The sequence below is a fragment of the Suricata suricatta genome, chromosome 6, assembly GCF_006229205.1.
Source record: "Suricata suricatta isolate VVHF042 chromosome 6, meerkat_22Aug2017_6uvM2_HiC, whole genome shotgun sequence".
Taxonomy (NCBI): Eukaryota; Metazoa; Chordata; class Mammalia; order Carnivora; family Herpestidae; genus Suricata; species Suricata suricatta.
In genome coordinates this window covers 137,607,896-137,630,034 of record NC_043705.1, presented here as the reverse complement: position 1 = coordinate 137,630,034, position 22,139 = coordinate 137,607,896, and the positions used below count along the sequence as shown (strand labels likewise).

The 22,139-nt window shown below is 39.6% G+C and overlaps 1 long non-coding RNA gene across 1 annotated transcript; it reads left to right on the top strand.

The window, feature by feature from the left end:
* The first annotated feature begins 268 nt into the window (after positions 1-268).
* Positions 269-3,499, top strand: LOC115294921. Its single transcript, XR_003910218.1, has 2 exons — positions 269-433; positions 3,083-3,499. It is a non-coding gene; the product is annotated as an uncharacterized LOC115294921 (long non-coding RNA).
* Positions 3,500-22,139: the final 18,640 nt, after the last annotated feature.

The window sequence follows — 22,139 nt, the reverse complement described above, 5'->3', positions numbered from 1 at the left end:
TTCTTTACTTTTTTAAAATCGCTCTTCAGATTGATCTCCCCATTTCCCCAAACTATATGCTTCTCAAAGCACAGTCTTCTAGATCTTTAACAGGCAGAAAAGAATAAACAGACCAGGCAGCTGCTGTTCTCCTTAGTTTCCCAGGATCCTCAGCAGAGGCCTCCGAGGCATGCAGGTGGACGGGCTTAGGTCACATGCTCAGCACTGAACCAATCACATTTGGCCAGAGGTGCAGTGGGCGGGGTCTCACTCTTCGCAGGTTCCCTGGGCACCTCCCACTGGACGGAGAGCTGAGGAAGGACGAACAGAACCTCAGATGAAAGTCTGAGCGGCTGCTGGGGTCAAGCAAGTGGATGCCAGGCATCAACAAATGCCAACTGCCCCTCCTTTAGCTAATGGCACGCACTCGCCCAGTTCCAAACCCTGGCATCAGGTGAGACACCTAAATCTCCCTCCCCTGCAAGGCTCGCAAAGGCTCACCAGCACCGTCAATTCTCTTCCTGCAGTATTGTTCAACACTGTCCTCCCCCTGCGTTCCCACTGCAGCTCCCTCACACCGGGGCCTTCACAGATCCCCACAACCTTCCTGCCACTGGTCGATTTGGCTACTGTTTTAATTGAGCCTCCAGTGCTCTCTCTAAAATGTCCATTTGATTCCGGGGCTTCACCGCTGGGTAGCCCCCACCGCCTTCCAGCCAAGCGCAAGGCCCCACCCTTTCCTGTAGGCCACCCTGCCTTTGAATACGTTCCTCTAGTCACACTCAGTGACAGACGCGACTGTGGGCTCCTGAAACAGCACAGTCCACGTCCCCACTCGCCGCTGTCCACCCTGTTTATATTTTCTCCTTGTGTTATACCCAGATTTCAATATCGTCCCAAAAACCAGAGGCTGCTCAGGAGACTGAGTCACGCATGCAAAAGCAAAGGGCTTTATTATCATTACGGGCTCGGGCTCACAGACTTCACCAGCACAGTGGATCCTGCTGAGAGCCCTGAACAAAGGCAGGGTACAGCTTTTATGGGCTTGGGAAGGGGGAGTTACAGGAAATTGAGACACAGGTACAGTGATCCAATCATTGTCGCCTAACATCATTGGCAGTAACTTTAACCATACACGTTGTCCAGAGTGTTCGTTACTTTTGGCGGGACCCAATCACAACATTTAGAGTGTTAACCAATTACAGAGTGGACCCAGGACCCTCACGTAGGGTGTAACTAGCCTTAAACAATAAGTGATTATCTATGGCTTCTATCTCTAGGCCTGCCCTTAGGAATGTTCAGCATTTTAGCTGGCCGCTTCTGATTGGGTGTTACTAGGGTGGTCCCGGGTTGAGAAATCTATGCCTTTTATTGTCTAATGATTCTGAGAAACCAACACTTAGGACTCCAAGGTCAGAGGGGAAACTTGAAGCCTGTCATGGAGTCAGTTTGGTTTAGACCTGTGTCCTTTCACCTGCACTTTCTTTTATTCTGGCTCCCCAACGATCACCTCCCACAACCAGTTGGGACAATTCAATGTCCACTGTGTAGAGGCTGCTTTTGGGCCACAGACTTGAGCAGTGGAAATCTGAACAGGGCAAAAGGGCCCACAGCCACCACAGAGCTGAAGGCAAACAGGCTCATGAAGTGACTCACCTTGAAATAGCCCTTGGCCTTAGCTGATCAATGGGCTACCTACAGCCAGGCACAGGTACCAAAAAAGGGGAAATTCCATTGGTCCCCATAGCTTCTCACTGCACCCTGTAACTGTGGCCCCCCTACCACCCCTGCCTCTGGCTCAGTCTCTCCTTAGCTGTTGTGAGCAGTTACTTGCAGTATATTCAGTAAACTTCCCTTCCCTTGTCACCTTGTGTGGCTCTCCTCCCCATCCGCTATGAACACCCTTGTGGTCACGTTGGACCCAACCAGATAATCCAGGATAATCTCCCCATCTCAGTATCCTTAATTTAACCATTTGCACAAAATCCATTTTGCCATGTAAGTGGTATTAACAGGGATTGGGATGAAGACATTTCCAACGGGCACAACACTGCTTACCACACCGATATTCCTGAGGAACCAGCCTCAGCATGACTTGATTTTAGAACTGTGTTCTGGCCCTATGTCAATTCTGACTCGCTCCTATTAACTAGCCTATCACCCTGCATCCTTCACTCTAGCAGTTAACAGCCACTCTGTTCTCCAGGCAACTCTAGGAGAGTTGCACAATGACAGTTTCTGAATTTATTCATTTCTGAATGGTAACACCCCAGTCTGTGTCTGATCCAGTCAAGGATGTTAACAAACATATGACAGTTCTGTATTTCTCTAACCATCAAAGGGTGTGAAAATATCGCCCTTCTTTTATTAACAAACCAATTTGATCTCTGAATTTGAGTATTTTATACAGTGACACGTAGTTCTTGGTCAACTAAGAAACCGAAACACTAGGAGCGCCTGGGTGGCTCAATCGATTAAACGTCCTACTTCATCTCAGGTCATTGTCTCACAGTTCATGGGTTTGAACCCTGCATCAGGCTCTGGGCTGACAGCTTAGAGCCTGGAGTCTGCTTCGAATTCTGTGTCTCTCTCTCTCTCTCTCTGACCCTTCCCTGCTTGTACTCTGTCTCTCGCTTTCTGTCTCAAAAGTGAGGGAAAAAAAAAACAGAAACACTAAATCCTTAAAAAGACTTAATATTACCTCTTTGTTTGCAGCAACAAAGTTACGTGTTACAAAAAAATTCTAAGTGCTTCCCAGCAAAAAAAGTTCTAAGAAAAGCCACCAAAGAAACTGTGGAAAGTACCTAACCACTCAGGAATAAACACATTAACATGGCTATGCCTTCATTTCCATTCTCTATGTCCCATTGACCCAAATGTCCACTCCCCAGCCAGCTTTAGGGCTCTTTTTGCCATGTGACAGTCACTGCTCAATTGTTGAAACACACATGCATCAGGAGATGCAATGGGAACCCTATCTGTGTCTGTGCGAGTCCCATAACTGAAAGGATAGTAGAAGTCCAGTCACCACCCCTACATGCTTTTTCACTGGAAGCTCTGAAACCCTTTCACTCATAAGGTACAATATGGTCATAATTCACAGGACTATGCTTGAAGCTCAAACAAATAACAGGAGCCTTAATCTGGAGGGTTCTGAGTAAGAAGAAGTTGCTGCTCCAAGAGTTCACTAAGGAGGGGACCTGACGAAAGTGTGAAAGGAGGCTGTGGAGATGGTCACCGTGATATTCCAGTGGAAATACTGTTTCATGCAGATTGAAAAAGGCAACGTGTCGAACAGAACAGTGAAGGATGCTGCTGTACAGATTGTTCTAGTGCCAAAGCACTATGGAGCCAGATTCTGGAGTCCACAAAAAAGGAAATGGTACACTTGTGGATAAATCCACATTTTAGGGGGCAATTGATCTGCTTGGAATTACTCATTGACATGACATAAAAACACCTGGAATTCTTGTCTCTTAACTATGATTATAGAGCCCAAATATATGGTTGTCAGCTATTTCCTTGTTGCCTAATGTCTACTTCCATAGAAAATACCAGATGAAGCAGCTTGGTCCTCATTTGCTTCATTCATCAAATTAGCCAATGATAGATCTGTCTAATGGCATATATGTGTGTGTGTTGTGTGTGTAGTGCTGTGGACCCAGCTTCTTGGTAATAAAACAATACAGGAAAACCTTGAATGGCGAGCATAATTCATTCCAGATATGTGCTTCTAATCCAAAGCACTCGTATATCAAAGTGAATTTCAAGAACCATTGGCTCAGTTGTGATCATGTGACATTCAGCATCATGTACTACTCAAATTGCAAGATATTGCTTGTTTATCAAGTTTAAACTTATTAGAAATGTTTGCTTGTCTTTTGGAACACTCTCAGAACAAGTTACTCACAATCCAAGGTTTTACTGTATTTTATCTTATTACCCAAGATAGTGACCTATATATGCTGCCTCTTTAACCTTCCACTTGGTTTGAATAGAATAGTAGGGGGAAAACAAGATTTTTCTCAATAAGCTGTCATTATATAAGTTATATAACTCATACAGATAGCAAACAGAAGTGAATCACACAATTTTCAGGTAAAACTAGCCTCTATAATCTGTTTCCTTAAGTTCTTTGGCTGTTAGCTGCTTGCCAACAATATGACCTTCTTTTCTCACTTTGAAAGCATTTAGTATTTGTTGAGTTCCTGTCCATCCCAGTCACCTGCAAAAGACACTAATTGGCTTGCTATTTTTACCCATGACAATAAATAGGAAACTGTAAATGGAGAAGAATTTTTTGTTTTGTTTTGTTTCCCAGGGATGCAAGGTCATTAGGTGTTAGCTTCTTATAAAGACAAACATAGTTTTACCATATGATCCAGCAGTTAAGCTCCTAGATATTTACTCAAATGAATTCAATACTTACATCCACACAAAAGCCTGAAACTGAATTTTTATAGCAGCTTTATTCATAATCACCTAAAACCAGAATAAAACAAGGTGTTCGTTAATAGGTACATTGATAAGCAGACTCTGGCATGTCAGTATGATGGAATATTATACGGTGATAAAAGCAATGACTTATGAGGCCATGAAAAGACATAGATAAATCTTAAATGCATCTTGCTAAGTGAAATAATTCAATCGGAAGAGTCTACATTCTACCATATGATTCTAATTAGATGGCATTCTGGAAAAGGCAAAATTATAGAGATGGTAAAAAGATGAGTGAATTTTCAGAGATTTAAAGGGATGGTGAGAGGGTTAAGTGGATGAAGCATAGGAGACTTTTTAGGGTGGTGAGACCAGTCTGAATAATACTATAACCGCATATCCATGGTACAACGCATTTGTGAAAACCCATAGCACAAAGAGTAAATCTTAATCATACACAAATTTTTCAAACATCAGTTAGGAGATTGAGGATCCCAGGATGGAACGCAAAATGTGACAAGACAGTCCAACTATATTACAAATGTATAAAACAACGTTACTGAGTAGAGTGGGGATAAAAGCACTGACCAATGTAACAATGGAAAAGTGTTGAGCCTATAAAAGTAAACACAAAGGAAACTATACATAAACACTACACTCTAGTTGATAGTTTGTCTCCCTTGGCAGATACAGATTCAAAAGTATGATATTTCTATACATGTATGCTGGAATTGGAAAATTAAATGAATAAATGGCAGATGGTGGGAGTGGAGGTTACATATAGACAAAGACAAGAGGCTAGAGTGATTCATATGGTAATGAATTAGAGTCAGAACCATTAGTATAGAGGCTCCTGGGTGGCTGAGTTGGTTAAGTGCCCAGTTTCGGCTCAGGTCATGATCTCACAGTTCGTGGGTTCAAGTGCCGTGTCGGGCTCTGTGCTGACAGCTCGGAGCCTGGAGCCTGCTTTGGATTCTGTATCTCCCTCTCTCTCTCTCTCTGACCCTCCCCTGCTCGAGCTGCCTCTCTATATCTCTCAAAAATAAATAAAAAACAAAAAAAATTTTTAAATAAAAATAAAAAAAGAAGCATTAGTATAAACTCATGTTTAAGTTAATAGAAACATAGATCGTTACACATAAAAGTATTTCTAGAGAAATGCATACATATACCAGTTAGCATATATACATAGGTTTCCTTCTTCTGTTTAGCTGAGCAGGCCTAGAAGTAATGATATCCCAGTAACAATGAGCACACCTAATGCTCACATCTTGGTTTCTAATACCATTTTCTAATAAAAAGAACCAGGGTTTCTGAGGGAAAAATGACTGATGCTAGTGCTGGGGTAGAAATACACATGGTGTGACTGAAGCATCTTCTGGTCCTAGACAGTAGGGGCAGTGCTAAAAGAAGGAGGAGAAGGAGAAGGAAGGAAAGGAAACAAAAACAAGAAGAGGAAACAAGCAAACAAAATACACACATACGAAGGTAGGGTATGCAAAGGGGCATAGGAGCCAAAATAAAAGCTCCCAGTGACCAAAGCGTGAAAATTTCAAGTAACAAAATAAATAAAAGCAGATTTTGCACAGCAAAAGAAACAATAAAAAAGGTGTAAATTCAACCCACAGAATGGGAGAAAATATTTGCCAACTATATATCAAATTAGAGGTTAAATATCCAAATTATATAAAGAATCCATACAACTCAGTAACAACAACCCACAAATAATCCAATTAAAAAGTGGACTAAGAGAAACTAAATAGACATTATTTTTTCCAAAGAAGACATTCAAATGGCCAACAGGTGCAGCCACTGTGGATGGGAAACTGTATGTTCCTCAAAAAACGAAACTACTGTATGATCTAACAATCCCACTCCTGGGTATATAATCTAAAGGAAATTAAAACAGGATACTGAAAAGACACATGCACTCCCATTTTTATTGTTGTATTATTCACAATAGCCAAGATAGAGAAACAACCAAAGTGCTCATCAACAGATAAGTAGATAAAAGAATATGTGGTGTATATGAACACAATGGAATGTTATTCAACCATGAGAAAGAAGAAAATCCATTGCAACAACACAGATGGGCCTTGAGGGCCCATTATGCTAAGTGAGATAAGCCCCAAAGAGAAAAAAAGTTGTTATGAGATCAATGTGGAATTTAAAAAAGCTGAACTAATAAAAACAGAGAATAGGATGATTACAGAGGCTGTGGAGTGAGGGCATTAGGGAGATGCATTTTTATGCATACAAACTTGCAACCAAGAGATAAATAAGTCCTAGAGATGTAATCCACAGCTTGGTGATTATAATCAACAATGCTGTATTATAAACCTCAAAAATTGCTAAGACAATAGATCTTAATTGTTTGTACAAGGAAAAAGAAATAATATTTATATGATGTGATAGTGCTTTTAGCTAATGCTAAGCTGGTCATCATATTGGAATATACAAACATGTCAAACCAACACATTGTATACCATCATCTTACATCATATGTCAACCTATCTCAATAAAATAAATATTAAAAATATCATATATAAGCCCTCCAATTAAAATAAATATCCATGAGTCCAAATTGATTTAAATAAATGATAGAAAAAAAAACAAATAAAATAAAACAGACAAATCCCCCATGCAAAAAATTTTAAATAATCTATGGAGATACACCACCTTTGAGGATGTGGAACATAGATCTGCACTCCTTAAGTGTGACTTTCACGGGCTGGCTTCTTTCCAAAGAGTATATATAGTATGGAAATGGAGGAAACAGTAAATTTACAGTGGAAAAACCTAAAAACACGCTCCCTTTGTCAGATGACCAAAGTAAACATCAACAGTGATAAGTGAGATGAATACACGCTAGAGAGTACATGCTTTTTGCATATGATGTGACAGAAAATGGCACTTCCGTTCAAAAACAAACAAACAAACAAACACATACCCAAACTAATGAAAGAGGCAGATCTCAATAATGGAACATTCTACAAGATACCTGGCCACAACTTCTCAAACTTATCAAGGCCATCAAAATTAGGTAAAGCCTGAAAAACTGTCATAACCAAGAGAACCCTAAGAAGACATAGCAATGAAATGTAATATATTTTAGAGGGGATCCTGCAATGGAAAATGGGCGTTAGAGTAAGAAGTAAGGAAATATAAATAAAGTAAGAACTTCAGGTTGAGAATGATGCATCAACATTGGTTCATTAATTGGAACAAAGGTTCCATTCTAATCTGTTAGTAATAGAACTTAAGTGTGGGTATGTGGGAATTCTCCATACTCCCTTTGAATTTTTCTGTAAAATGAAAAGAGTTTAAAACATAAAGTTTATTCTTTTAAATATTAGCCTGAAAACCGGTAAAAATATTTTTTTATTTTCCATCTTATCCTAATCTTTGTGAACTGGTTCAAATGCATGCATTTTAATTATCACTGCTCCTCTCCCCCTCATCTCTACAGTGACATCTGTTTTCATCTTTGATACCCATGGTTGAGATAAAGGTAGGGTTCCTTTTTTTCTAAGTTTATTTAAGTAATCTCTACACCTAATTTGGGGCTCGAACTCATGACCCCAAGATCAAGAGCTGCATGCTCCACCAAATGAGCCAGCCAGGCACCCCTGCTTGTTTTTCTGTCTGGTGGGGTTTCTAAGAACCAGTTTGAGAGCCACTACCATAGAAGCAATGTTGCATGGAACCCACAAAAGTGAACACGGTATGGTGGGCAAAAATCAGTCAGAAATATCATTAAAAAATAACTTGTGAAGTATTTGTGACACCATTTGCATTCTCAACCAGTTGGAGTATTAGCAGGTTAAGAATTTCTGGTCTTCGAACACTACAAATTAAAATGGTTGGTATAGAAGTATGATTCAAGTTATATAAGATACAGAAGTTTGGTTTTTCTAAAACATTTCAGTTCATTTTCTACACCTGTGTTTCATTTTAAGGGACTGGACAAAATGCTGAAGTTTTAATTACCAGTGAGTTTTGATACAATGCAAATATTTATGATACGACAGCTTACTAGGTATCCAAAAGATAAGCCTTAAAAAGAAATGTATCAACAGATTTCTATTATCTAGTTTATGTTAATACCTGCAATTTCTTGTATCTCATTAAGGTTCATGAATCTGTGCTACTACTTCATGTTTATGAATAATAATACATGTAGAGTGGCAAAAGTTGTTTAACTCACTTGATGCTGAGTTTGTGATCGATGCCTTGAGGTTCTTGTATCATTTTAAGTTATATAAGAGCTATTCTTCAACCTCAATGGAGAGTACATTCTGTAAAATTCTCCTCGGCATTTTCTTTATATTATTGAATTTACGCTTTTATTTGCAAGAGTTCTATTGCCACATGTGTCATGTGCCTTCCTTGATTTGGTTGACCTATTTTTTAAAAGAGATAAAGTTCATTAAAACCTTTAAATAACATATTCTAGATTAGAAAAAGATCATTTTCTCTCAGATCTAGAGAATAGCACAGTTGCTGTTTATTTTATTTTATTTTTGCTTCAAAAGGTTTTCTCACTACTATGGACAGCTATGTGTCAGTTCAAACATTTGTCAAGAATAACTGATAAAGAATCATTTAAGCTACTGGCTGAATGCAGATTGATTCTTTATGCAGCCACGTACAGAGCAATTATAGCCTACAGTGACTATTCAGCCATTTCGTTTAGCAAACATCTGAGCATCTCCTTTATTCTGTGTGCGTATCCGAGAAAAATCAGTAAATTCTTGTAAAGGGGCAGAAACTAAATATTTCAGACTTCCTGAGCTTTAAGGAATCCATCACACTTACTCAACTCTCTTGTTGTAGCCTGAAAGCAGCTATAGAAAATACATAAATGAATGAGTGTGGTGTGTTCCAATAAAACTTTATTTCTATACAGGTATCAAGTACATCAAGTCAGATTTGGCCAGTGGGCTGCAGTTTGCCAACAGAATCATAAACAGGGAGAGTAAGAGAGAGAATGGAGATGACAGAGACTGGTCACTCTGAGGTCTAGAACATTTTTTGCTTTCTTCTCTGACTGCTTTTTTCTCTGTTATTTTACCACCCCGACTCACACATCCTTTCTGTCATGAAGTCATTCTCAGCTTCACCATACAGTTAGCTTTCTCTTTCTTGCACTATGCTAGTATGGCTATTAGTTTTCAAATCTACCATTCTTTACTAACCACTGAGCTCCTTGACAAGAGGCCACCTCTGTCATCCAACTAAATGTGTAATGTACACAATGTGGCCATTCTATTGGAGTTAACTAAGCAACACAAGGCAGTCCTCTTTGGGAAGGAAAAAATACCTCCTCCATCTTTTTATCTTTGTACATAGCAGAATGCCATTATCTAATTAATAAAGAAAAAAGAAACTGATGAGGAAAATGTATGTAGGACAACAATGTGCTGTATGAACTCAGAGGAGAGATGTTTTCAAATGGAGGGACAAGAGAAAGTTATCTAGGAAGCTGGTATTGACACAGTATGAAAAGGAGGAAAGAGCACCTATTCTAGACCCTGTGTGTGACAGGCAGCCTCCAGCACAGCCCTTGAGGATCCCTACTTCCTGATATTTATGCCTGTGCAACCTTCCTTCATGTTTATTGGCAGGACATAATCACTCATTTCTATTGGATAAAACACAACTGACATGATGAGATGTCTCTTCCACATTTAGGTTAAAAGAATACTGTGCCTTCCGTCTTACTCTCTGTCTCCTTTGGTCACTCTTGGAGAAGCTCGCAGACATGCTGGGAGCTGTCCTAAGGAAGGGCCTCATGACAGGGAACTGACAGGCTCCCACCAACATCCAGCAAGGACCTGAGCCACAGAAGGGAGCCTGGACATGTATCCTTGAGAAGACACAGCTCTGGTTGACCCTTTGATGCAGACTCAACAGAGGATCTGAGCTCCCAGCTGAGCTGCAGCTGGATTTATGACTCATAGAAACCGTGAGATTAAAAAAACATGTATGCATTGTTTCGAGGCGCTTAATTTTGACCTAATGTGTTACAACACAATAGATAACTACTTTAATTGTGTTAGACACAATTTTCATTTAATCTTTACAATAAACCTATAGAGTACATGGTACTGACAACTTTCCTGATAAGAAAATAAAGCCTTAGCAGATTATGTAATCTATCCAAAACTTCACAGTCAGTAGCAAAAGCGGCATTCAAATGTTTGCTGAAAAAGCATGAACTAAATAAAAGTAAAGCTGAAGAAAGAGTGTTCTGGAAGCCACAATGCAAGCTCTGTTCTATTGCAGCAGACACTGAGAAAACAGGTGATCTTAGCCAGTTCACTACACAGGGGAGACTCGCAGTGTGTCATCATAAAAGCAACTTTTTCCTTTTCTTGGCAGTCCGGGGAGAAAGGGCTTACTGTGTCTTTATACCTGCTCAGCAGGGCTGTCCTTCTGCTATAGAAAGAGAACTCTACCAGGTCTCATAGATTTTTGGCCAATTCTTGAGTAATAAAAAGACATACTTTGCCCAGACACAATCTTAATTCAGTGATGCAAAATGTCCAGTGTAATATATTGCTCGGCCCTTCAGCCTTCTTCCAGAAGTAATGCCTCGCCCTCCTCCCCTGCTGCAGATGGCTGCCTGGCGCCTGGGACCAGCATGCACCTGATGTTTCTCTCTATCCTACGGACCATGGCCTCCACCAATAGCTGATGTCTGTATTCCTGCCAGGGTTGAGGGACTTGGGGGAGTGAAGAAAGGCTTGCTGACTGGAAGAATCCATACTTGCCTAGCGCTGTTGTGAGGTAGTCCAGTCATTGCTGGGCCTAACGGCTACTTAAAGTTGATTTCTTCTCAGAGCATTTTCTCCAGTCTCCCAGGGGCCCCTCCGCCTATGTCAGGAGCTAGATTTCACCATTTGTTAGCCTCTCTCTCTATCTTTGGCAATACACCTCCCACCATTTTCCTTGACCCCACCCGGAACCTAACACCTGCTCCCTTGGGGAGACCCACTTTAGAACCACGCTGGGCTAACACTCCTGCTCAGAGGGACAGCTGCATGCATACTCAGCCCTCTATTGTGCGGCGACAGGCCGCTTTAGCTTCCTTGCATGGGGCCAAGCGCCATCCTGCTGTGTTCTTCAACCACGACAGACCTGAGGCCTCTGAGGGGCCCCCAGAGGCTTCATTCTTTGGTCTTGAAGACGTCTCCATCCCTACCTATGGCAGGAAAGTGGGGCTCACGGCACAGCTCTCATCGTTAGAATCAGCTCCCCACCTCCATCTCTGAACTCATCCAAATCTCCCTTATGAGTGGAGGAATTCAGAGCCACAAAGCTGATTCTCTGCTATTTCCCTTGAAAATCTGCTCATGGCCTAAAAAGCCTTGCTGCTGAAACTTCTGTTTGAACATCAAGTTACAGCACGAACTGAGTCTTGCTTAAGGGGGTTCATCTGGTGCGCGTGGGTGAGATTGAAGTGTGAAGGCACTGAAGGAGGAAACTTAATAAGCGGTGATTGAATAATCTACATGATAGACAAGGGAAATGTGAACTAGGGCAGTTGTCCTGGGACTAAAAATGGGAAGATTGTCTGACGACGCCTGGCAGAGGTAAAGCAATAGAAACCAAAAGAATTAGAACAGAAAAAAGGGGGCTTGAAAGCCGGAAGGAAAGTCTGGCCAATGATGGAAGTCCAAATTCAGAAGGAATGCTTTTGAAGGGAAATGGGAAGATCAAGCAAGGGGCCTTTTAGGCAACATTTCCATACGAGGCAGAGATGAGCAGCAGGGAATTACAAAAAACGGGCCTCAGAATTCAGAATTGAAGCCCAGTATCATCTGCAGACAGGTAATCACTGAACCCACAGTAGTCATAAGATTAACATTAAAAGTATGTAGCAGTCGAAAGTGACAGAGAAAAAGAAGAAAATCTCCCCATACAGATGGTAAGAACATTCAGGAAAATTGGAAACCCAGGAAAAGGCAGGCCTTTGATGGGCATCAAAAGCTGAAGATGGGATAAGAAAGAAAGTACTAAATATGACCTCAGCAAGACGCCCATCAGCAGAGATGTTTTGTAGAGTTGCTGAAACTAAACCCATAGGGGTCGGAGAGTGAATGAGTGAAGAAGTGGAGGCAACAAACAGAATAATCTGGGGGAAGTTGTGAACAAGAAGAGATCTCCTGAGAAGACAGAAGGACCTAGGGAACATCTTGATTTTTTTTAATTGTTTTTTTCAGAGAGACAGAGAGCATGAGGAGGGGAGAGAGGTGCTGAGGATGGAGCCTGACAGGAGGCTCAAATCTACGACCTTGGGATCATGCCCTGACCTGATATCAAGAGTCGGACGTCAACCCACTGAGCCATGCAGGCGTGCCTTGGGAACTTAAAATAGATGTATTTGGATGTTTGTAGGAAGAGGTAGAAGAGCCACTGAGCAACTGAGAAAGTGACTCAGAAAACCAAAAGGGAACCACTAGGGAATCAGAGGCCCCAGAGGTATTCAGGAGACAGGACAGGCCCAGGAAAATGACAGATAAGCACTGCTCCTACACCTCTCTTAAAGGAAAGGAAAGGTAGCATGCAGGAAGCTTCCAGAGCAGAAGAGGAACATTGGGAGACACCAAATCAGAGGGTTTTAAGCTTGCAATAAAGTAGAAAAAGTGAGGTCATTTTAAAGAGACAGAAGGTAAACATTGGTTTCTTGAGAAGAGTAAAGTTTTGAAGCCATCACTATGTGGGATGGAATTTTTAAAAGAGAATCAATTAGACATGAATGAAGTATTGCTGATCCAAATGGAGGGTTTAATTGAAACTAACCTCTTCCTCACCACTCACTCCATTATTAATGTCCTTTTTCTTCCAGGTCAACTAATTGGCATTGGGTTGTGACTTCCTCCAAAAGTGCTTGCCGATTCAAGAAGAGCAGAGAAGGTAGACAGTACCCTGGGCAAGCAGTTGGCAGAGCAGTTGTTGCTGTAGATCAGGGTGGGGAAAGAGTCCAGCATGAAGAAAGCGATCTTTAAGGCTGACCACTGGTCATACAAAAAGACAATAAGGCGTAGTAAGGTAAGGGAATGGTTAAACCCACAGGGATGGCAGATGGAGATGGAAAGGTGACAGATAAGAATCAAAAAGTCGAGTCCTGAAGGAGACTGTCAAATCCCTCATGTTGGTGGAACAGAGATATGCAAAGAAAGCTCAGAGTTATGGGCAATCTCAAAGACCAAGAAAGCTGCCCTTTCTATGCAGGTGGCTACAGTTAAGGAGACCCCCTCTGCCTGACTCCAGCTACTGCCCTTCAGGTTGTCTCTCCACTCTGCCCCACAGAGGTGGTGTGACTTTCCTGATTGCTGAATTGGGAAGAAGAAAGAACTGGGGGAGCTTAGCTTAGCTTCTAACTCTCCCTCTAAGGTGCAAGCTCCCCTTTGCAAAAACACCTTCTCTGCTGCTATTCCAAGGATGGGGCACAACTGGCATAAAGGATTTTCCATAACTGGGCAGGTAATTGTAGCCAGTCCTCGGGTTCTGGTTCATCTGACTCGTGCACTAACCTACATCCTCCAACTTAGTTGTTATCAATCATTTTACCCTTCAGCTGCCACTTGGGAAGGCAAGAAAGAAGAGAAGATTTCACTGAAGCTTCCAGAAATCGTAACAGCTTACTGAGACCTCGTGGCATCTGGAATATTTCTGGTTTATTTCAGTTACAAACTGAATCAATGAAAGAATCCCACTTAAAGTCTTCCTTGTTCTTTTTCATACCCACTTCATGATAGATTTCATGAGTCTAATCTGGGAGTCATGACTGTGTATGGCTCTAATGAATGGCCAGCCATTCCTGGCAACGCAGAATGTCTCACCAGCCACGAAAAATACACTGGATACAATTCTACTAGCTAAGAAAAGTTTGCCAATGACAAAAAAAATTATAATTCCATACAGGTTCTCAAAGAAAAAACAAGTTAAAAGAAGTAAAATTGGTCATATTTTCAATCAGAATAAAATATTAAAGTTAGGTGAGAAAAAAATTAGAATGGATATCCAAAATTTTAATGTGATGTAATAGATAAAGAAGAAATTTTCACAGCTTAAAGCCAAATTGCCTTGTGTAGGTCCCAATTAGGCCCTTGTTTGGGATGCATGGGTTTATAAATATGCAATGATCACACTGGCCATGCCCAGCTCCAAATAAAGAACCATTTCGATATGATTGTCTTTATTTCTAACTACAAAGGTATTAATTCCAATCCAATGCTTAAATTAAATTCATGTTATATGGGTAAGTTTTTGAAAACTCTCTTTCTGCCAATGAAATTGTTGCCATAGGAACTAATGCACTTCCAAAGAGGGAAAATATGTGCACCAATCTTTTGCCCTGAAATGATAAACATTAAACTCAATAACAACAGACCACAACTATTTCATTAAAAGGTCATTCTCTCACAAATGGTATTACACATCTCACACACTTCTTTGAAACAGAGAAATAATATCCTCTTCCCCATCTTTGTGTGTTCTTGCTCAAGGACAAAAATAAAAAGCCCTTGAATAGTACACGGAGAGATTCATGAAGAGCTCACTAAAACTTATGTGAAATAAACAATTGCATGTCATATCTTAAGTGGTATATGTTTTATGGGTAACTAATTCAATAATAATAGTAATATTCCCTCATATCTAAGGGAAACACTACACAGAATATTCAGGCATTAAAATTATATTAAATTCCATTTAAGCTCTAAATTTCTAGGACCTAGAAGAGATCCTGAACCATGAAAACAAGGATATTCCATATATACCAGTGAACATGCATAAATTAATTCCTTGGCTCTTAATTTGTTTTACTGCTTTCTTCATGTAATATAAAGTTTTGAGTAAATATTTCTTACCTGAGCATATTGTTTTCTTTTTCTCATGTTGAATCACTGTGCTATGAAAAGAGACAGTGAATTTACAAATTCCCATTTAATAAATTTTATAATTTTTAAGTTCACTGACTTGTATATTAGGAAATGGGGGATGCCGGACAAATGTTAGAATTTAGATTTGGGTTAACTGAATATTTCCTTCTCTAAGAGCCTGCAAAAACAAATAAATTTAGTCCTCACCCTCAGATTTAACAAAAACATAAAGTCCTCCTAAGTCTCAATAGTAAATCTTTCATTTCCTGTCCTACTGCACTATTTTGTGTCTTTTTTTTTTTGCCATTTAGAAATAATATCTCCAATATGCATTGGAAGCCTTATGCTTTATATTTTCTGAAAGTCACCAATTTTGAAATTTGTGGGATAAAGCCATGTATACTTCCTCGTACTCATTCCTGTTGGCATCAGTAACAAGAAATAAACAGTGGAGATAAACAGAAACAGGAGAAAATAAATTGCATATCAAAGGGTGTGAAAATATCGCCCTTCTTTTATTCACAACTCTAAAGTAAGAGACAGTGCTCTTTAAGCCAAATATTATAGATATAACTTCAGACACTAAGGCAATGATAAAATAATAAAACACAAAGCAAAATTAGATTTAGATAACCAACAGATGGATGATACACAGATGTTCCCAGAACAGCTGCTATAACAATAATACTTGAACAGTCTTTGGGAAAATTTAGGTGATTACTTTCTGTTTGCTGAATAAACTGTATTTAAGAATTAGATCCAATAAATATTGCTACTTCATTCCTGCATGTGCCTATTAGCCAATCTGAAGTGCAATGAGTTGGGCATTTATTTCAAAATGCCTGTGGCTTGTAACAATATAGATATTCAATCTCATGGTCACTGCTATTGTTATCAGATTATGTCCCTAACTGGTCACAGTTTGGCCACAGATTTCCTGGGAATAATTCTACCGCAAATGTTGTTGATTACTACATAGAGCATTCATTTGGAATGATGGACGGTTTCCAGGGCCATGTAAAAACTGTGTACCTTAGCTCCACTTTGGGGCAACCCAATCCATCAGAAATCCAGCCAAGCCCAGAAGACATTTTGAGATTTCCCATGCATGCTGGACAACTGACACCTGATCGAGGACTGAGGCTCCATTTTAATGAGTCTCCCTGGTCTTGAATCCATCACTGCCAGACTGACAAACCTCAAAACTTGGCACCTTCCATCCGAAACTATTTAACCTGTAAGTCTGCCTGGCATGAAGATCTGCCAGCCTGGATGCTTGTAATAATAAAAACTTGCTTAACTAAGCCACAAGATCAGGTGATATGTCTGCCTTACCAAAAGAACCTTGAAGACTGAGGCATTAACACTGGCTTTTCCATACTTTTAGCATGTATAAGCAATTATTAAAATTTTGGTTTTTAGGCTTGCCAGGATCTAAACAGTAAGTATAGAAACAAAGCATAAAAATCCATACATGTAAGTGATTTGTGTGGCAATCAGCATTTATAGAAATGAATGCAAATATACTTATACAGAACATGGTACAGCCCATCCAGGATGGTCTGGGCCTGAAAGCAAAATCCACCCTTTCCAATAGAAACAACTACTGTTGATAGTCTAATGATGGAGTGAGATCACCCACCGACATAAGGCATGGTCTTCAAGATGTATGGAGAGAGACATGTACTCATCACCAATATCCATGTGCTATTCAACATGGCCCAGTTCTCTTGCATTAGCAGGGGCTTCGTGACTATTCCAGACAATACACTACGTGTAGGAACGAAATATGCTCCGTCTGGTTGGAGGTATATAAAAGTGGATGTGAATTTTTCATGTATGTTTACCTTGCTGTAGAGATCTATGTTCTGAGATGCCAGGATCACAACGTGATGGCACTTGTGTGAGTCTGGGTCTCTGACTACCTGCATTGGTTATAGCATAGCAAGAACAAAAATCTGCATTGCCAACTGAAATACTGAAATACTGAGATAACTGAAATTAATTTGCTGCAGTATAACCTAGCTCTACACTGACAGTAAATGCTGGGAGTAACAATGGCCCTCAGGCAGACCACTGATAGAGACGTGTCCTAGAAAAGAGTAATAGGTGATGTCTGAATACCAGAGCACCGTAGTGAGCAGTTGAGAAACTGGAGGCATTACATGCTCTCTGCTGATAGGCAGGCATAGAGCCTTCGGTCATGGAATCTTTTTGAAGCAGAGCTTCATGAATGGGTGCATAAGACTTCATAACTGGAATGGGGAGTTACAATGAGAGGATGTCATCACACAAACAAAGGAGGCACTTGTTTATCTGAATGGGGATACAATATAAGGATGAGACCATCAAAGCCACTGAAAAAAGGCTCTGAAAACTCTTTGTGGCTAGGGATAAGACTCTTACCAAGGCTGGGATGAGACTCAAAGTACCAGCAAAAGATTTGAAATCCCAGATCCAAGCAAAGGAGCTTATTCTGCACCATAGAGCCAAGCTGGTCATGACAATTACGTCAAGAACTTACATGAAAACAGTTTAAACAAGGTTCATACAATGATCAAGTCCATGTCTATCATCAAAATGATCGAATAAAATGATAGTGAGTCAATTCTCTCATGCTGGATTGATTCCACATAGGCCTAAATCAGAAGGAGCTACAGGGAGGAGGGGTTCATTTCAAGCCACATTTATGCCAAGGCTAATTTATGTCTTTCAGCAGAAAAGAAGTCTCTCGGCTCTCCTATATAAAAATTTTTCCCAGAAATTTAATGTCTTAAGTATTGATAATCAACTATATGATTTCATGGCATTAATAAAAAATGTTACTGAATGAAATTCATAGTATTTATTTTTTCCCCTACCTACTTTAAAAAGAGATTTTCAAACATGTCTGATTGCCTTTGAAGTGTGGCAATGTGATATGTGTGTGTGTGTGTGTGTGTGTGTGTGTGTGTGTGTGTATATGGTTACCTATTGGCTTTGGCAAAGACAAGTAGAAGCTTCCATTCTTGTGTGAAAATGCATGAGTTTTGTTTTAGCCAATGAACCTAAACATGCCAATAAAGAAATTCAGAAATAACAAAGTGAATTTAGATTTAGACTTTGCCCAGATACAGATTGGTTTTTACTAAATTTAGAATTGTGAAGAGAATTCAGCAAACATTCATATGGGCCTTTAAATATTAAATCAGCATTTTGACAGATGTGTTTCTTTACAACTTTGATCTGTCATGTTATAGATAGTTTTACAAACCAACATTCAGATGATTTACAAAAGAAGAAAAGGATTGCCAAGGAAGAAGTCACCCAAAGATTTATGAAAAAGAGGTATACATGAAAAGAAACTGAAATTTCATATGGACCTAAGTCTTATGATGAGTAAATCAAGTATTATCTGGTCATCCTTGGTTGACTCAAACTTATCCTTGAAGCAAATGTACGAAACTGCTAATCAGTTGGTTAAAACAATAACTAATTTGAAAATGATCAAGTACTTGATAGAAGTATTATTACATGTAAATAAACTAAATCTACCTTTAAAAAAACAATGGTTTAACTTGATTAACAATAGTTTGATTACGGATCTAAAGTCATTTAAAGAAGTTCTTGTAGTATGCATTCTTTTACTGACTTAGTAACAAGAGTTAAGTTCTTTTACTCTATGATTTAGTGTAATATTTATACCTCTTTAAAGCATAAATATTAAACTTTCACTTTGGTTGTTCAATAAGCTGTTGGCAAATATATATACAAGGTCATACCTATCATATATACATGGAGATTTAAAATACTATCCCACCTAAATCAATAGGTTAAAATTTACTGATTTAATTCCCTTTCTTAGAGAAGGAAAACTTAGCAGTGGTGCTTTCTTACAATTTATCACTATTCATACAGAGTTTCAAATTTGTTTATGATTATAATGAAATCCATTTACTTCATGTCAAACTTATAAACAAGTGGGCCAGGGAATTATCAAGAGAACCATATCATTTTCAAAAAGCCTATAGATAAAAACATCAGAAAATATTCTGAGGTTAAGAATTCAAGAGCATTAAACTCTTTGAAACCCATATAGGTTATTTTTCTAATTATCACAATATAAAAACACTTGGGCTTTTATTCTAAGTATGGGCAAAATATGTGTATGTACATATGTGTGGTGCATGCAGGTATTACACTTAATTATATACATTCCCTAAAGCACTGTTGCCACAAGTTTCTTAAGCAAAGTGAAATTAGTTAGCAGATGTGTTGTAGATGAAACTAATTTAGCAAATGTGTTCTAGAATATCACTGAATTATAATAAAAATAATTAACAAAATAAGAATACAAAAATACATTTAGCCAACAAGTAATACTTAGGAACCTTATAGATTCAACCTTCCCACAAAGATCAACCTTCTCCTCCCTGTAAGGGGGTACCTTAGTACCAGTTTTCATAAAACATCACTGAGTTGATACTTTAAGTCAAACCATGCTTCTCCACCATCCACATGGTCTTAAAGTCTAAGGCTACCGATAGGCAGGTAGACCAGCTCACCAACTTTCCTAGGGCTGGACACCAAGTTTTGGTATGTTGAGCCAAGAGAGACACGGGTTGTAGCCCAGGAACCAAATAAACAGAAGGTGGTAACCAGATGGGAACTATGATACCAGATACCAGATATCATAAGAAAGAAAACAAAACAATGCTAGTTGAAACAAATATCCAGAAGGGAAAGCAAAGGAACCAAATTGGTTATACGTGGAGTCTATAAGCATCACTGACTTCTATACTAGGAGCAAAACACAGCACTCCAGATGGGAAAGGACAGCCAACCTGAATGAAAGCCGAGAATTACATTCCCCTAGGGAATCTCTCCCAGATCAGAATTAAGTCATCACACTGAGCACAGAAGTAGCACTTCTCTCCATGTAATTTCATCCTAAGTGGACATGACTCCACTTTTTTCTTGCTCCTAGCTAAACCAAGGCTGAAGTATTAAAGACTTCACTAGGATCCAAACAGAAAAGAAGAGGAAATTAACATAGAATGTCATGAGTTTAGTTAATGCGACTCTCCTGGTAAAACAAGAGAGGCTGAGTCCCATATTCCTAAGACTAGATGGCCAGTGTCGGGAATAAGTTGTTTCAGAGGAGAGCCTGGTCTCAACCCACAGTAGGTTCTTTTGACCATCACAGACCTCAACAGGATTCTCACATCTTCTTCATTCTCTTCTTCCACTGAAACAACAGCCAGGCTTTATTCTTTAAATGACTGCTATTTACAAACAACTCTAACCTACATTGATGTTTTTGTTATATTACATATAAACTCATTTTGATGTGAAGTTCCAGATTCTCCTAAATACTTGTTTCACTAAATTATTTCAACAGGAAGTGACAGTAATGAGTTCTTTTTGAACATTTCCTGCATGGGTCTCAGCATATGCTAGGCATTTTGTCCACAATACATTGAATTATATGAGATTTAAATTTTCTACAAAAATTTTACTTAAAATGATCATTAGCTATATTACATGATTGAGCAGCTTGTCAAGAAGATATTCTTTCTGTATATATTAAAATTATCTTATACAAAATCATATTTGTATAGAATATTCTTATATTCTTATAAAATGGAAAAGATGAGGCAAGGATTTCACCCTGTCCTCAGGAGGGTATTTGACTAGGAACAGTGACCATATTGAGTTTGGTAATCATTCCCAGGAAATCCTACTTCATGATTTAATAGCCACTGACAATTGGGGGGCCTATGCTATGACAAGTATTTTTGGATAGCATAGAAGAAATTGTGAAAAATGGTGGGACACTCTGGGGAGACTGGGCACAAAGAGACTAGTCACTACTTCACCTTTCACCCAACTGTCCATGTCTATACCGCCAGGTACTCCCAAGTACCTAGGTATCGGATTCTATCTTCCTTGTGCTCAACCATTGATTCTTCAATTCATTCACTCAACCAATAGTTATTACATGCCATTTTGTGCCAGGCATTCAGCTAGGATAGACCCATTCATAGGACGATCACTTTTTCATATTCTACTGGTATAGACATAAACAAACATACGACTGATAAATAAAAAGGTAACTACAATCTGTGGCAAGTTCTAGGAAGAAAGCTGATCCCCCTGAAATAGACAATAAGATGAGAACCCAGTTAAATAGGGTGATCAGGAAGGGCTTCTCTGAAACCTGAGTGTTAATGAGGCTGGCAAAGAACATTCCTGACAGATGCTGGTGTCTTTAAGGTTGGACCTTATCTTTCCTTGGTGCTCTGTATAAGAGGGGAAATTAGGACTAGGTTCAGCACATCATCTATAATGATTAGAATTTCAGAGTCAGGTTGTTCCCTGAAAAGAGACTTATGTGGCTTCCCAATATCGCTCAGATGATGCCACACGCCAGGTTTGCAGAATTTTAGTCAAATGCATAGGAACGTATACAGAAAAGTAGATGCTTCAAAGAATGAGGAGAAGAAGGCAAGAGAAATGTAGCCCCCAATTAAATTTCCTTACAACTTGCAGCCCATTGATAAATACCTGAAATCAGCAGGCATGACATTCCTCACGGAACTCATGAGTGCCTTAATGCGAATGTGCTTGGGAGAGACTAAACCAACCTTATCTTGACAACAGCCAGGACTCCAGGATCCTGTAACGCTTCTCAAACACACAGAAACCCCTTGAGGGGCACTGGGTGGCTCAGTCGGCTGGGCCTCTGACTTCAGCTCAGGTCACAATCTCAGTGTGAGTTCAAGCCCTGCATTGGGCTCTGTGCTGACAGCACAGAGCCTGGAACCTGCTTCAAGTTCTCTGTCTCCCTCT